General features: G+C 37.1%; 1 pseudogene; it reads right to left on the bottom strand.

Moving 5' to 3' along the window:
- Nucleotides 1-914: 914 nt before the first annotated feature.
- Nucleotides 915-18,899, bottom strand: part of LOC143404402 (guanylate-binding protein 6-like) — a 34,860-nt pseudogene continuing 16,875 nt past the window's right edge.

Below are 18,899 nucleotides of genomic sequence, written 5' to 3'. Positions count from 1 at the left end.
GAATTCCCTGATCATAGGTTCACCCAAGAGCTCTCTGAAGGGCTATGGCCCAGAATAGCCTGGATTCTGGTTATTAAATGGAATACAATAAAAATTTACAGGGCTGCCAGGGACTAGAAGGGAGTTCTCCTTCAAAGAATAGCCTGACAGTTACAAGAAACAGCCCCCCGGGAGACATCTTGCCTGGGAGACATCCTGCGGCCATCCATCTCCCTGAGACATTCTGCGGCCATCTGTCTTCCTGAAACATCCTGCATTATCTTACCTTGTGAAGACATCCAGCAACTGCCAATAAGAGAGCTTCCCCATTCCCAGCCCATAAATACCCCTGTGTGAACAATAAAAGTTTGCAGCTTGATCAGAACTCCTGTCTTGCCTCTCATGTCTCTTGTCCCTTCATTCCTCCCCATCTAGGTTCGCTGCCCACATTGATGTGTCATTCCGGCCGGGACACAGGGCATGTAAAGAAGTAGGAAAAAGGGCTGGGGATGTGGCTCAAGCGGTAGCGCGCTCGCCTGGCATGCGTGCGGCCTGGCGTTGAATCCTCAGCACCACATACAGACAAAGATGTTGAGTCCGCCAATAACTAAAATATAAATATTAAAAATTCTAAAAAAAAGAAGCAGGAAAATATAGGAAGTAATAAGGACATAAATCAGTTAATCACAATCAAAGCAGCACTTACAGAAATCTTGGAATGACTAGCAAAGAACATTAGAGGAGTCATGATAACTACATTCTGGTTATTCAAGGAGTTAAGGAGAGTTAAGGAAAGATATAAACAAAGATCTGTATACTAAGACATTATTAATGTAAAAGCAAGAAAGAGTAATGATAAAAAAAGAGTGAGTTTAATTTGTTGGTTAGAGCAAGACTCAGTAGCTGTAGTATATCAGCATGTCAATTAACTGTCTTTAAACTTGTTTTCTAGAAATGGGAAATAATAAAACAGAGTAAGTCATGAGTATCATATTTCTTGGTTAGAAGGAGAGATATGGGGGTAGGAAGAAAACAAGGAGAGAAAAACATGGTAGAAGAAAAACCACACAATGTGCAAGAGTTCAAACTAGCAGAAAAAGGTCAAGACAGTTAAACAGGAAGTAGTCTCAATTAAGATTTATATTTTCTGACATACATTTTCAGGTTCTCTCTCTACCACCACCACCCCCCTTATTGCTTTTCTATTTGAATAAGGAGGAAAATGAAGGGAAAGGGGAGTTGTAGGAGAACAAGGATAGGAGATGGAGGCACCACAGAGGAGCTCCTGCCTACAGCTAGCATGTGACCAATGAAGCTGGGGCTCCAGGCAGAGAGGAATTATCAGAAGGCAGGATCTAAGTCACTTGCAGGTACACACATGTAAGCAAAAATGTTGCTGCTGTTACTAATGTGCTGCTACAGAGCCTTGAAGAGGGGACAGTTAGTATGTGTCAATGAAAATAATAATAATTTAAAAAGCAAAAAGAAAAAAAAAAAAAACAGGGAGTCCAGGAGTGACGTAACAGTCTGAAATTGTGCTTCAAGAGGCTAAGCAATATGTGGGCCCAAAGAATTTGAATTTGGCAAATCTCCATTATTTCTAGAGAAGATCAATTTGAGTAAATTATAAGCATGAGACTAAAGATTATGTTGCTTTCACAACTCCTCCTCTTTCACACAAGGTTTCAGTGTTTTCTCTTACTCTTATCAGTGGGCTGTTTACACTGCATCTACTTCCTGTTTTTACCTTTTTGATAAAATAGCATATCTGTGGCTCTCTCTTAGCTGTGGTAGAAACTGTGTTGAGCAAGTTCCCTCAATGGCCAAGATAATCTGTGTTCCCAGTCAACAGAGAGTAGCAAGATAAGGCAATCCCAAAGCATTTAAAACTCTCAGCCCTGCATCTGCTGATGGCATTTGGGGACACTAGAGTTTTCCTAACTCCTATCCCATTATCAGGTTTGGCTGCAGGCTGCGTTGGCACAGGTGTTTTTAGTCTGCCTCTTGTAAAAGCCTTCCCACCCTTCAGACCACATCTTGTCACAGGCTCTGATTCTTGGGGCAGGGTTTCTCTTGAACAGGGAGAATGCTGCTTTGATGAGAAAGTAGCATTCTTACCTGGTTTTTGGACTTACTTTCTCTCCAATGTCCTGGGGACTTTCTAGACTTCCTTCAGCAGTCTGAAAATCAGGAGAAAAAAAAACAATAGGCAATTTTTTTCTCAGTGGTTAGATTATATGAAACTGAAAGCACTGAGAGCAAGGCTTGGCTAACAACTAAAAAGAAAAATTGTTAGAAATACTGCCCATGGAGTGAATACGCCTGATCTCTCAATTAGAGCTTCCTAGTTTGAACTTTGGAAGAGAACTTAGAGAATGAAGACCAGCCACGTCAATTGAAATATACATTTATTTCACAACTGGAGGCCAGTTGGAGAAGCTTAGAAGGTGGAAGTAATATATTATTTGGGCTTTTAATTTTCTAAAATAATGTGCACACTCACAATTGACCTATTCAGTCTTTTAAAGAGGCAGCAAGTGAGGGAAGGGGGTGTCTTGTGCACTTGTGGATCCTCAGCACCTGATCCAGTCAGTACCTGGCATTTAAGTACACAAGACACTGTCTGGAAGGACTCTGTTTCAGGCCCAATGAAGACAGCTTTACATGAATTAATATACAACACACATATCCTCATGTTTTTAAGAAACTGAGGCACAAAAAGGCCTAATAACTCTCAAGTATCATAACATCAATTTCATTTAAACACAAGCATCTTTGATCCCAAAACTTCTTCTTGAAGTCCCTTGCTATACTGCCTCTATTGGCTGAGTGAATAATTGTAAAATTAACAGCTTTTTTCTTATAGAATATTTACTCACAGCTTCCATATGTTACATGGGAATGCAGCCTTGTCTGCAACCAAGCAAAACATGTGGTATTGTCTCCATCTTACAGTGAAAACATGAAGCCTGCCCATGTTTCCTAAGCAAGTCACAGAAGTGGGAGGTGAATTTTCAACTCTAAAATGCGATTTCTCCTTCTCCTCATTGCTTCTGTAAGAAAAGAGAGAAGGGAGGAGGAAGGGACAATCTTACAAGGTTCTCTGCTGATCCTACTGTATTTTGTTTTTTCTCCACACCCAGAAGCTAGTGGCTGAAATTTGATTGGGAAAAAAGTGATTTGAAAAAAGAGAGATGTTCTCTATTCTTTTCCATTTTTGCCATGATATTTCTAAAAGACTCTAAGTATAACTTTTATGTGCTTTGGGAGTTATAATGTATTTTTTTTTTCTCAAAACTGTGTCCTTGTCATTGTATTGGCATTAGGGGACAAGAACTGCTTTTCCAGTAACATGTTCACAGATGAAGCCTCAGCATCCAGAACAGAACTTGGCTCAGGAAGGATACTCATTGCATGTGACCACATATAAAATAAGTCTGAATAAAAGGCTAATCCAACTTTTTTTTTCACCAATTGGAACATACACACTTTTGAAAATGTAGATGCAATACAATGTCTATGTAAAGCATTTGTTAATTTAGTTATTATACTGCCTAAAGAAATAAAATTGTGTATGTAATGCTGATATATTGCTTTTCTTGCATTTTATAAAGTAATTTTATTCAAATACTTTGTATCTTTTTAAAATATTTTCATTAGTATTAAATATATTCATTTCTTTAAAGCAAATTAAAACAATTTAGCTTTTTTTGAGACTACATCTGGCAATTGTTTAATATCCAACAGATATTGAATCTGTGTGGGATATTTACTAGTCCCATTTTTTTTTTGATTCCCTTAATTATATAACATGAATATAATTCTCTTTAAAAATATTTCTAAAAGTATAAGCTAGTATAAAGCCTTTTAAAAACACCTTCAAAGGCCCTGTTAAGAAGTTTTAACAAAAAATCCATATTGATGGGGCAAAGTTGGTCAATGGGTATTAAATCATAGTTTGATAAGAGAGATAAGTTCTGGAGTTTTATTCCACAGGGTTATAGTTTGGATATGAGGTTTCCCCCCAAAGCTCCTGTGTTAGTGCTGGATATTCTGAGGTAAACTGATTGGATTGTGAGAGCGGTAATCTAATCAGTCCATGCTAGTTTAAATGTACTGGGTGGTAATTGTGGGCATTTGAGGCATAGCTGAAGAAAGAGGGTCACTTGGGGCATTCCCTAGAAGGGTGTATCTCACTCCTCCATCCCACATTCTGGCTGCCATGAGCTGAGATGGTTTCCTCCATCATGCTTTCCCCCCATGATGTTCTCTCTCATCTTGGGCCCAAAGCAATGGAGTCAGCCAACTCTAGACTGAAACCTCTGACACCATGAGCCAAAATAAATTTTCCCCCTCTAATTTGTTTTTGTCAGGCATTTTGGTCATGATTTTTATGAATAACAAGATTCCAGTTTTGCAAATATGTCACCATTTAGTTAGAGGCTGATTAAATTGTGAAGCTAATGAAACTTAAGTTTCAGAATTTCTGTCTCCCTGGAAGAGACCTTACACATGTGTTTCACCTGTTTTTCATAACATTTGCAAAAATAAGTTAGATTGATTCATTTTCCAGTGTGGCAGTATAAAGAGTGCTGTAGAACCTCTTCCCAGAAAAAATTACTTGTCCATGTACTATGCATGAACCAAACTGGCATGGAAGCCTTTGGGAGGGAAAGTCTGGTATCTGGGAATTCCCAGCAGCACTCCTGCTGGTGAAACTGCCCAAATACAGAGCTACTTAGCTCTTCCAGGTTCTACACAGCAGTGGAGATGGGGCGACTTGCTGGAGCCACATAGCAACACAGCCTCTCAGAGATGGGTGTGGCTTACCAAGATTCCAATCAACCTGTTCAAGACACCATGAAGCAAGACTCGATCTGCTGAAACTTTATCCCTGCCTTTGATATACTCTCTTAAATAAATAATCAGAGCCATTTTCTAGCTGTTCTGTTCCAGCTCCTGTATGCGCTGGAAGAAACAATCAAGCACCCCATCACTTTCAAAACTATTTCCTGGCTCTGACTCTTTATTCTTCACTAACTACTTTAGATTTTAATTTTCTCAGGTGGCTTATCCCCTCTGAGCAGGAAACAGTTACCTTAGTATGGTGATGGCCACTCTGCATAATTACTGCAATTATCAAAAATCATTTTTAAAAATTAAAAATCCTAGCACTTGTTTCAAAAGCCTACTTCAAACAATGAAATATTTTTTCAAAGGAAATCACCAGAATCTTACTAAGAAAAGCAAGAGCCTATGGTACAGAGATATGATCTGTTCCTTCCCCACCCAGTTCCATTTGACAAAGCTTACCTTGTGGGGTGTGGCCAAAAAGACAGGGCACCCCTTTCTCTTCAGCAGGTTATTCACTGAAAGGGTCAGGTCATCTACATTCCTCAGCCCCTATGTGATGTGCTAAATTTTGTCCCCTTCCCCAATAATTCAGATGTTGAAGTCTTGACACCAGAACCTTAAAATGTAACCACATTTGGACATAAGGTCTTTAAAGAGGAATTAAGTTAAAATGAGATCTGTAGGGTGGATTTTAATCCAATATGTCTGGTTTCTTTAAATGAAGATGGAGGAATAACAATTTGAAGGCAGACATGTGAAAATGAAGAAGAGTGGTCTCAGAAGAAATGAAAGTATGATACCTTATCTCATGCTTTCAGGTGCCAGAATTGCAAGAAAATAAATCTGTTATTTTTTTTTAAAGAGAGAGTGAGAGAGGAGAGAGAGAGAGAGAGAATTTTTTGATATTTATTTTTTAGTTATCGGCGAACACAACATCTTTGTTTGTACGTGGTGCTGAGAATCGAACCCGGGCCGCACGCATGCCAGGCGAGCGCGCTACCACTTGAGCCACATCCCCAGCCCTAAATCTGTTATTTTAATCCACCCAGCCTGTTATATTTTGTTACCGCAACCCTAGCAAACTAATGCTATCCATCACCAAGGGGCAGACTTATTTCTGATGAGTGTGACCAGAGATCAGAGGCTTCCGACCTGCCATCCAGTCACTTCTCATAAATTGGAGGTTCTAGCACAGGCATGGCAATAAAACAGCATTAAAATTCTAATCATGCTTACCCTGATATATTGGTAAGCTGGAAGCTCTATGCTGGGAGAGGCAGAGGAAACCAGACCTGCCACTCATGCCCAGTGGTAAAGAAGTAATTCAGAGATTATGTTCAGAAGAGAGACATTCCATAAAAACAGAGACTTTTAAAGCTGTTCCCAGTGGAATGGATTTCATTCTAAATGGAATATGGAGAAATTCAATTCTAAGGGAAATTTCAAAAATAATGGAGATTTTGGTGATAGGTAAATAGAAGGAAGCTGATAACCCATGATTGCAACAAGTTAAACAATAGTTCAACTAGATTTCCAATGAGAACCAGAGAAGGAGACCGCCTATAAGAGCTCTTGTAGAGTCAGAACAGGCTCAAAGACTGGCCTCAAAACTAATCTTGAGAAAATTTAACTAAATTAGATTTACAACAATTTATATTGCAGGCCTTGGAAAAATTAGAGTTATAAGCCTGCAACTAATGGATCCTACTAGCTGAGTTTGATACCTATGCACAAAGACAGTTTATTAGAGAGGCAATATAAGAACTAAGATCATCCTCCTGAAACCCGCCATCCTTTGGTGATTCTTTACATGCCTAAGGAGCACACTGAGGGGCACCTTGAGACTCTCATGAGCAAAACTTTAGTCAAGATCTTCTGACTGCCTTTTCAATTAGAAACTATACCTGGGCATGTCTTCCCAGTAGGCTCTAAGATTAGCAAACATTCTGTCAGGTCAGTGTAGCCACAATCCCTCAGTCTTAGGATCTGACTACCCTAGACACAAAGCCAAAAGAACCTCACAGATTGGGAGAGGTTGCAGTATCCATATTTATGATAAAATGTCACTCAAATTTTCCATTTTCAAGAGAAAATTATGAGATCAGAACAGTATGACTCACACTCAGGATAAGTAGCAGGTTCTTCTCTCTTCTGAGCTTCTTTAAGAGACATAAAATTATGTAAAGCTGTTTGTTACATATGTAGATATAATATGTGTAAGGATCATGTCACAAAAAACAGGGAAGAGGGAATAATGCTATAGCTTTTTTCCCCCTGTATCTGTCTAGAGTTAGTATGAATTTGAAGTAGAATCTGATAAGTTAATAAGTATATAGTAATGTAACCAAGAGCCCAAGTTCATTGCTTCACTCAAGAAGACCTATGACTTGAGTGGAAAGATTTATTTGGAAAGCCAGCAGGCTGAAGGGAGCTATTGAGAGCAAAGACCATCTCATTTAGGGGCTGCAGGCACAGAGTTTATACATGGAGTTGGGAGGCATAGCTTATGGGCAGGCACCCAGGCAGCTGTAAGTTTTGGGTGCCTCCTTTTCTGGTGTATAAACTGTTGTTACCTATAGGTCACCAGATGGTCTATGTTCTATAAATCTTTAAAAAAAAAAAAAAACAAAACACTGACTAGAAAGTCTTATGATTCATGAGAATGGGAGAAAATAGCAAAAGGCTATGCCTGGAGGACAGGGTAGATATTGTTCATTGGAGAACAATTTTTAACCAGTTGAATGGCTCAAGTTAGAGGTATTATCTATAGAAAAGCTAGTGGGAAATTCATAACGATTGCCCAGCTGTGTGACTTCCAAAATTGGTGATGTGTTTTCAGTTAACTGAAAGCAAGTGAAGCAAAAGGGTTTGTTTAGGGTTTTCCTTTCAGTAAACCTAGAGGAATCACTGAGAAAATAGGGAAGAAGTTATTGAAGGTATTAAAATAATACTCAAAAGTCAAAATCTACTTCACACCAAAGAATAAAAGAGCATGAACTATGTGAGAAATATATAAAACAAAAAGTGAAATGAAAGATGTGCTTAAACTATACTGTTGTGACTTTAATAATAGCCCCCCAGAAGATAATTGCACATTCTAATATCCAGGACTTCTGAATATGACCTCACTTGAAAAAAGAATCTTTGTAGATGTAATAAGTTAATAATCATGAAATAAAATCATTCAGTTTTATCTGGGTGGGCTATAACATGATCAGTGTCGTTCTACAGGACAGAATCAGACACACAGTAAGAGGCCATGTGAAGGTGAAAACAGAATTGGCCGTGAGCATTTCAAGATTAGAAACTCTGACAGCCAGCAGACATCGGAAGAGCCTCACTGTGATCCTACAACATCCTTAAGAACAAGATATGCTGCAAACATCTTCTTCTATTTGTGATTTTCTGAAGCTGTCTTCCCATAGTTTTCCTGCTTTCAGAGAGTGATTTTCAAAGCATAGATATTATTTCACATGAAAATTTATCTTTTCAATTTTCTAATTTCAGGGCTAGTTCAGATCACAGGCGTGGGAGTGAGGCAGGCCTGCATGGATTTCCTGAACCCACCACATTGGGGCTTTGTGACCTTGGTGTTTGTGAACTGAGGATTCCATGTCTATGAAACAGAAGGAGCGTAACCATCTTGTAGATTTGTTGTCAGAATTTTATGAGGTGATGCAGAATATAAACCCAGAGACTTTTCTAGAAGTGCTGAGCAAGGAGTGGATAATTATTAATATATTCTTTAATAATATGAAAACTTTTTAAAATATTTTCTCTCTATCAGGCTAATGAAGTAATGAAGATTATGTCATAGTTATGCAATTTATTTTGTTACTGAAGATGTGGCATCCACATTGAGGAAATTAACAAAAATGGACATTTATAAGTAAAAACCCTATCTCTGGTGTTTCTTTCTTCATTTTCTGATTTTTTTTTCTGTCAACTTACATAAAAAGCAATAAATTATTATGGTTAAAAAATAATTTAATTCCCACAGGTTATTAGCAGGGAACATAACAATAATGTGCCTTCTTTAAATTTAAAAGAAAAAAACTAAATTAAAAAATTTTCTTATAAATGCAATTTATTTAACTGCTGAAAATTTGACATCCAGAGTGATGAAACAAGCAAAAATGGATTTTTATTAAAAAATTACATTGTTTTTTTAGGAAAATAGTGCCTTTTTTTTAATAGAGTGAAGGATAGGCATAATCTTTCAATAATGATTACAAATATGTATACGTTACTAAGTTTTACTGTTCTGAGGTCTAGGAAGAATATATTTCTCAAGAAGGACCCATATTTCTGCCTGTCAATATATTTCAAATTCCTTCTGGAACTCTGGAACTTTTGGTCCACATCCTTAAAAGAATTCCTTATGAAGACTTCTTTAGCATCTCTCTCAGGCCCTGTGCAGGTCCAGCAGCTCCTTCAGGGTCTCTGTGTGCAGCTGTACCTTCTGGCCCATCTGCTGATCATAGCGGGCAAGAACCTTCTGCACAGCAGCAGAAGAATTCTCTATCTGGGCCTGGGCCAGAACTGCATTCTACATGCAGGGAAGATCTACTGATGGCATTGACATAGGTCAACACCAGGCTCTGTAGACCTACAAAAAAAATAATTTAAAAAATAATGACTGTCAGTTGGTGGACAGAGTAATCTGTACAGTTTCAAGTAAGGGTCACTAATAATTTTAGTGATTCCATGAGGTAGAATGTGATGGAATAATTAGATAACTTCTAGGTGCACAAGAGATTAAAGCTTCCTTTTTGTTCCTTTTTGCTTGAAAGGAAGATTGGGGTTGAATGGATCAGGGTAAAGACTTTCTGGAACATAGATATTAGATCTAGGTCTTTTATGGCCTTTCATAGTTATTTCTTCACTCCGTTTCCCTGCTTTTCTTCCATCTTCCTTTTACTTCTACTATACAAAAAAGGTCAAGAAGAAAAATTTATATTTTTTCCGCCCCTTTTCTTTGTGTGGCCCTGTGTCTGGTCTATATAAATGGAACTTCCCAGCTATATGCCAATGAGAGCTACTGATAGGTGACCAGCTTTGTCTGGGCATTGCTGGTTGCAGCACTGAATGCCACAGTCTGGCTGGGCACAATTCACGAGTCACTTATCAAGCAAAAACGAACTTTATTTTTAGAACACACATGCTGCACCACATGAGCTCTTCAGGAATTCCCTCAGAGCCCAACTGCCACCACCGGCTTCCCACAAGCCTCTCCACCCCCTCACTCCTCCTGCTCTTGAGGCCAATTGGCTGGGTCGCGTGGGCGGAGCCAAAAAAAGTCCCCCAATGAGCAGCTCTGTGGTCTGAAAGGGCGGGGAAACAGCCCAGTGAGCATCACCGCAGAGGAGCCAATCAGCTGGCAGCTGGAAGTTTGCTGGCACCTGGAAGTTTGCTGGGGCTCCTTCGGCTGTGGCTCTCAACAGCTGAAAGCTTCTCATCCCAGGAAAACATCTTCAGGCAAAGTAGCTATTTTACTATAAGAAACAGCACTTCCACAACCCAAGATGGCAGGCTAGAGGGAGGCTACATTCTGTGTCACTGGCTTTGTGACCTGGAATTCTAGTATTGGGAATACTGTTTCTCTGTGAGTGATTAGAGGACTCCCTACGGTTGCTCCCATGAAGGAATCACGGCTGCCATGCCCACACAGGTCTCCAGGCCTCAGCATCAGCTCAATATTCCAGTCCACTCACCCATGCAGGACCTCCGGGTGCCCAAGTAGGAACACTGGCATCAGCATCCAGGAAGGACTCCTGGCCTTCCAACTACACAGGAAGCCTAGCCGCTGCACTCACACAGGACACCCGGGCGCTGCCCATGTACAGGAACCCTAGCTGCCACTCCAGTTGTGGACCCCCATCAACCAACATGGGGCTCTCCTGGTTGCCTCCATCTTGGACCACTGAAACCACTGCCATAGCCCACTTCATGTGGTAGCCTACACTTGGGGACAGCACACAGGTTCTGGAGACAGCAGCCAGACACAATATGGCAAACCACAGAACTGCATCTATGAATATACTGCCTCCACCTGGCCCCATCTGACTTTACAACTTTATCGACATCTTTAGTTGGGGCATCTCCAGCTTAAAACACCAGCTGGGATTTAGATGCAATATCAAGGTAGTTTTAGTCCCCAACTCCTCCATCTCCCTGGAAGCTGCTAACCAGGCCCAGTGCTTGTGGCTAAATGGCTACTCTGTAGCTTGCAAAACCTGGTCCTGAACTGTCCAATACAAAACAGTTCTCCATAACAGGTGCTCATCCCCCAGAGCTCAGCCCACAAGACCTCTGGAGAGAAAGGTTCCTGACTGAAAACTAGAAAGAGAGGGTGTGAGTAAGATACAGGTTAGAGACTAAATTAGAGACCAGGAATTGTGAGGTTTATAGACAATATAAGGAGACAAGACCAGGCACCCACATCACAATAGCAGGCCCCAAATGAGATCCTTGGGGTGCAGTCTCTCATCAGGGACTAGCAAGTGTTATACCCCACATCTAGGAGGTCCACTCCCCAAGACCAGCCCTTCCACCCTACTAGCCCTCACCATCCAATGGTGAAGATAGCAGCAAACAACAGACAATCTCACCAAAAGGGAAACAGGAAAGATACTGATCTCCAACAAAAACAATCCTTGTATCTTCCTTTGAGATTTTGTTTTTCTCTCTCTTCTCCCACCCTCACAGTCCCAACACTTATGAAACCAAGTACTTTTCAAGAATTAGGCTACTAGGGATGGGGATGTCCTAAATATTATATTACAGTTGTGTTGTATGTTCTTTTATCTCCAATTTTTACATTTTTAATTTTTTCTCAACATTTCTATTTGTTTTTTTACTCCATTGTCTTCCCACTTACTTGTCTTCCCCAAATCACTTTCTTTTTTCCTGCTACTAACAAACTTCTTTAGATTCCTCTTTCACATTCTAATTTCTAATAACTCTATATCCTCACCTCATACCACTCAACAGTTCATTCTACACCACAGCCCCAGTTCTTTGTCTACCATCAGAAACTGTAGATCCTTTTGCAATCCTACTGTTTATATCATAAATAATAATTGAACTCACCATTTCTGTATATTGTGACAAAATTATAAACATCTTAATAACAGCTGTGTGGTTTAAGGTTGTATATGTTTGTATTGGGATCTGTTAATATTGTTCTCCCCCTTAAAGGAGACTTATTAGAACCCTGCAGGGACACTATAAGCATATAGGGCAAAAACTGTAAAGTCTTGGATCCACAGTGCTAGAAGGGAAGACACATGAACAACATAGAAAACAAGGGAAGAAAGTGCTCCAAACAAACCAAGATACTACATTATTAGAATCCATGGCCAACTTAATGAAAGAGGTGAAAGACTTCTACAATGAAAACTACAGAACACTAAAGAAAGAAATTAAAGAAAACCTTAAAAGATGGAAAGATCCCCCTTGTTCTTGGATAAGCAGAATTAATATCATCAAAATGACCAAACTACCAAAAGCACTATACAGATTTAATGCAATTCCAACCAAAATCCCAATGGCATTCCTCACAGAAATAGAAAAACTTGTCATGAAATTCATCTGGAAAAATAAGAGACCCAGAATAGCTAAAGCACTCCTTAGCAAGAAGTCTGAAGCAGGTGGCATCACTATACCAGACCTTAAACTATACTACAGAGCAAGACTAACAAAAACAGCATGGTATTGGCACCAAAATAGACCTCTAGAACAATGGTACAGAATAGAGGACCCAGAGACAAACCCACATAAATATTAGACAGAGGCACCAAAAACATATATTGGAGAAACGATAGCTTCTTCAACAAATGGTGCTCGAAAAACTGGAAATTCATATGCAACAAAATTAAATTAAACCCCATATCTATCACCATGAACAAGACTCAACTCAAAGTGGATCAAGGACCTAGGAATTAAACCAGAAACACTGCATCTAATAGAAGAAAAATTAAGCCCAAATCTCCATCATGTCAAATTAGGCCCCATTTCTATCAGCATTTGATCATTTCTATCAGCATTCCTTAATAAGACTCTTACAGTGCAAGAATTAAAACCAAGGATCAATAAATGGGATGGATTCAAACTCTAAAGCTTCTTCTCAGCTAAAGAAATAATCAGTGAGGTGAATAGAGATCCTGCAGCTTGGGAGCAAATTTTTATCACTTGTATATCAGATTGAGCACTAATCTCTAAGGTATATAAGGAACTCAAAAAGCTAAACACACACAAAAAAAATCAAATAACCCAATCAATAAGTTGGCCAAGGAACTGAACAGACACTTCTCAGAAGATGATATGCAACCAATCAACAAATATATGAAAAAATGTTCAACATCTCTAGCAATTAGAGAAATGCAAATCAAAGCTACTTAAGATTTCATCTCACTCCAGTCAGAATGGCAGCTACCAAGAATATAAACAACAATAAGTGTTGGCGAGGATGTGGGGGAAAAGACACACTCATACATTGCTGGTGGGACTGCAAAATGGTGCAGCCAATTTGGAAAGCAGTATGGAGCTTCCTCGGAAAACTTGGAATGGAACCACCATTGGACCCAGCTATTCCACTTCTCGGTTTATACCCAAAGGAGTTGAAAACAGCATACTACAGGGACATAGCCACATCAATGTTTATAGCAACACAATTCACAATAGCTAAATTGTGGAACCAATCCAGATGCCCTTCAGTAGATGAATGGATAGGGAAACTTTGGTATATATACACAATGGAATATTACTCATCATTAAAAGAGAATAAAATCATGGCACGTTCAGATAAATGGATGGAGTTGGAGAATATTATGCTAAGTGAAGTAAGCCCATCCCAAAAAACTAAAGGCCAAATGTTTCCTTTGGTATGAGGATGCTGACACATAATGACAATGGTGGGGAGCATGGGAGGATTAGAGGAACTTTAGATAAGGCAAAGGGAAGGGAAGGAAAGACAGGGGCAAAGGGGTAGGAATGACAGTGGAATGAGTTAAACATCATTATCCTAAGTACATGTATGAAGACATGAACTGTGTGAAAATACATTGTGTACAACCAGTGACTTGAAAAATTATGTATATGTGTAATTGAAATGAATTGCATTCTGCCGTCATGTGTAACAAGTTAGAATAAATAAATAATTTAGTTAAAAAAAATAAAAATCACCAGGTACAAATACAGAGGTTGAGTATCCCTTATCTAAAATGTTTGGAACCAGAAATATTTTAGATTTGGAATTTTTCAGGTTTTGGAATATTAGTATAGACTTTACCAGTTCAGCATTCCTAGTCTGAAAATCCAAAATGCTCTAAAATTGGGAACATTTTTTCCTACTGCTATGGTACTCAAAAAGTTTTGCATTTTAGATGTTTGGGTTGAGAATGATCATTTCTATAAATCATTTGGGTAAAAGAAAATATGACCATAAACTAATCACAAAGCTACTTATCAAAGTCTAGCCTCAACAGCAGGATTAAACACCTGAGGCAAAGTCAAGTGAATTTGCACATTACTGCCTCATGACAATTAACTATACACTAAAAAGGATATTCTGATTAGACCAAAAGGTAACTTGTCTAGCTACATTTTTTATTTTTTTAAAATATTCATTTTTTAGTTGCAGTTGGCCACAATACCTTTATTTTACTTATTTATTGTTACATGGTGCTGAGGATCCAACCCAAGGCCCCTCACGTGCTAGGCATGTGTTCCACCTCTGAGCCACAACCTCAGCTCCATTTTTTATTCTTAAAGGATAACTTTTCAGTTTTTTTTTAACAGCTAACAGGTGTGAATTAAAAGATAATAAACAATGCCAAAAAAAAAATGAAGGCAAATGACAAAGTACTGGTAAATTCACTGGCAAAATACTGACAAGGTTCCTTCACACCCAAAGAGAACAGTGAAACAGCTCTTTGCTGTCTGGCCACTGTTTATTGCTGTGATGGTAACTACAGAAGTCCAGGAATAGTTCTCAATCCACATGGTCCATGTCTATAGAAACACAGGTAATAATACTACTTCAAGGAGTTGCAGCATTTTAAACATTTTAACTGTTTGCCTGAATATTATATCTTATGTGATCCTTATAATGACCCCATTAAGTAAATAAGAAATAGTCTGAAACTCCAAGAAGCTGGAAATCACTCTCAAACATAAACACAAGCATATTATTATATAGCATTCTCTTAACCTTTTATAATATGGTTCATTTATATGTTTATATATACTTTCTTGCTTAAGGAAAACAAAACAAAAAGTTTCTAGCCACTCAAATTAACTAAATAGTAATTTTCATATTTGGATAACAAACTTCCAAAGACAGAGAAAAGAAATTCTTACTAAATTCAAAATTAATTCTGAAGTGACATACATGTATCTTTTAACATCTGAATGAAAAATCAAGCATTAAAATCAATCTCATTAGTATGAAAGTGGGTTATCAAAAATTATTTTTCTGGGTTTTAAAAATTAATTTACAAACATTACAATTATTAGTGACCCTTCTGTTATTTAAGTTAAACTACTGGCATGCTTATTATTAAAAGGATGATGTCCACACAAATTTTTAAACTTAAATTTCAATGAATAAATTTATTTCCTTCTATATTATTTTATCTAAAGGGATAATCTCCTTCTGTATCTTAGTACCGGTTTTCTCTCTTCTCACTGAGGATCGGCTTCCAAGTTTCCTCTTTCCTATTCTCTGAATTGTCTACTCACAAATTTAAACTCATGAAAACTTTTTAGCAATAAGGAGTGATTCCACTTGTTTTAAATTACCACCATTTTAAAGCTGTGAAACAAGGGATACCTATATAAGATAAAGATTTTAAAGGGCATAAAACTGCTAAGGAAAATAAACAATAAACAGAAACCCTAACTAAAAATATTATTGATATTATTGAAAATGTTCTTCCATTGATACATTAAATAATATCATATTTTACCCTAAATTGAGATAAATGATTTGTCAACTAATACATCATTTTAAATTTCACCCTAAAAGTTAACACATTAATGAACTGTACATCAAAGAGAACAAAATTTACTCTATGCAAACTTAAAAATAAATTTTAAATAATTAAGCCAGATAAGAACAAATCTTTATTATAAAACAATGCTCCTTAAGTAAAAGGCAGGTGTATTATTTCACTAAGGAATGTGTTACCAGTGCAATACTTAATACATTTAGGATATTTTCCATAACAAATTACCTTTATCACGATTTTTTAATATTTACTTTTTAGTTGTAGTTGGAAACAATACCTTTATTTTCTTTCTTTATTTTTATGTGGTGCTAAGGGCCTCGCACCTGCTAGGCGAGCACTTTACCACTGAACCACAACCCCAGCCCCACATTTTCCACAATTTAATCATCCATTTAGACTTCAAAATCAACCTACTGAAATTAACAGGATTGTGAGCAAAGTCTTTTTAATAATATTTACATGCTAGAGCCAAGTGCAGTGGCATGCCTGTAATCTCCAAGGAGCTCAGGCAAGAGGATCTTCAGTTCAAAGTCAGACTTAGCAACTGAACAAGGCCTTAAGCAACTTAATGAGAGTCTATCTCAAAATAAATAATAAAATAAAAAAGCGGGGTTGATGGGGTTGGGAATGTGGCTCAGTGGTTAAATGATCCCGGATTCGATCTCTGGTACACCCCCGCCCCGAGAAAACTGTATATTTTATATATCTGTGTATGTGTATGTTATATAAATTATAATATATATATATATATATATATAAATGTAAACTTAAATGAATGAAATAAGATTGTTGCTTTAATAAAAGTTCAAACACTAAAATTTTGAGGCTATGGGACTGGAGAGGTTGTTCAGTGGTAGAGAACATGCCTTGCATGCATGAAGCCCTGGGTTCAAGCCTCAATGCCAGAGGGGGAAAAATCTTTTTTTTTTTTTTTTCCTTTTTGGAGTCTTCAATTCTGGATCAGTTATATCAGGAATTTCAACTTGAACATTATAATTAGGTTAGAAATAGATTCTTGAATTTAGTATAAGCATGATATGTGGTTTTAGATTCTGATTTTCAAAATGCATATCAGAAAATGAACATTTAATATATTAGGACATATATGCATATAAACAAACAAACAAATAAATAAATAAAAACATAGAGATACATATACCATTTCCTGGCAAGAGAAGCAGTTTATTGCCTGCCTCCTTGAATATGCACAAAACATGTATCTAGTTTTGACCAAGAGAATGCAGCAGAAATGACATATATATATATATATATATATATATATATATATATATATATATATATATATAAAGATTTTTGAAATCTCACAAATTTGTATAAAGGCCCAAGAAGGGTCTTATTGTATAAATACAACGAAAGTGAAGTGTAATCTTTATTTTCTATAACATAACATTTTGAACATGAAAATGAACTGCTACTTATTACAAAAGAACAGGAGCTGTCTCTTAACTATTAATTATCACTGACATCAAATTTGGATATTAAGGAAACACTAAAAATAAAAGACTTAGGTATTAATATGCAGTCAGGGACATATAATTCTTTACTTCAGGATAACCAAATCCCATTATCTATTTCTGATTAGACAAATTCTGTGATTATCCCTTAAATTGAGAAGAGGTTACAAATCAGCAAAACAGAATTAAGTTTGAATATTAGGGAAGAAAATTCATTCAAATACAGTCATTTTAAATCTGACAATGATATGGAAAGCTGTATTAAGGTCCAAGCATCAACAGTCTACATTTTAAATATCTGTTTGCTTATTAAAGACCAAACAATGTGCTGTATTGTCTTTAACAAGAAGGTTTAAATTTCAATGGTCTTAAATTATCCTGGACCAAACTGATAGGAACCAAAGATTTTTTTTTTCAGTACTCTTGTTTCTCAGCCCTTACCAAAATTTTTATTATGTGCTTCACTGTTATTTACTTTTTGATTTTTCTCTTGCTCTTATTCACTTTTCCCCATTATTCTTATTGATGCATTACAGTTGTACATAATGGTGGGATTCGTTGTTACATATTCAAACATTCACACAATATAACAATACAGTTTGGCCAATATCATTCCCCAACTGCACAATTCTTTGACTGTGACATGGTTTACATTGTAATCATCAAACATTTATTGAGGAAATTAGTCATAAAATAACTAAAACAGAACAATATTCTATTTCACCACTGTGTAGACACTTATCTGTAGGGAGGGTGGCATTTAAAATTTTACAACCTATCCAGTAAAAATGCAAAAAGAAAATAGTGGACAAATCTGAAAGTATAGCTTCTTTGAAATACCGCAGCACATGAGGAACTTGCTGATATCATTCACCACCTTCTTGATGTGGTCCTGATCAAAGTGGAGCTGGAACTTATGGACTGGAGCCCCACTTCAGAAGTTGTTACATCAGTAGAGAGTTGGCCTGATATCTAAACATGTTTTTTCTTGGCCTTTTTATTTTTGTAGCAATCATATTCTCACTTGATAATCAGAAAAACTGAAATTCTTAAGGGGGCAAGAAACAAAAATAAAAAAAGAGAAACACAAATACTACATCAGCCAGGGAAACATATTAGGTCTTCACAAATTGCCCACAGTCCACCTTAGTATTCTATTTTTAATTTGTAAAAACAAATGAATAAAACACTGTATTATGAAAAATAGCTTCCATTTACTAAATGCCTATAATTCTGACAATGCCCAATATGCAAACTATCATTCTTTTCATTTCACAAGTGAGGAACCCAAGGTTTAAAGGTTAAAAAATATATCTATGCTCTCAACTGATAAATGATGAACTTTGAGTTAAATCTGGATCTACCCTAACTTCCTCTTAATTCCTAAGGTATAGAATATTTTTTAATTGTAAAAGTTTTTCAGAAACATCACTTAGTAAGTCACATTTTCCCTCTATTAAATCACCTTCAAAAATAAAGATGAAATAGGGACTCTGAGAAAAGAAATGTGTTTTTAAAATCCTCCTCCATTATTTACTATATGACCTAAGAAGCTGTTAATCATCTCTTTAGTTTGGTA

This window comes from Callospermophilus lateralis, chromosome 7 (assembly GCF_048772815.1).
Source record: "Callospermophilus lateralis isolate mCalLat2 chromosome 7, mCalLat2.hap1, whole genome shotgun sequence".
NCBI lineage: Eukaryota > Metazoa > Chordata > Mammalia > Rodentia > Sciuridae > Callospermophilus > Callospermophilus lateralis.
Note: the sequence above shows the minus strand (reverse complement) of the source record. Positions and strands in the feature narration are given on the sequence as shown.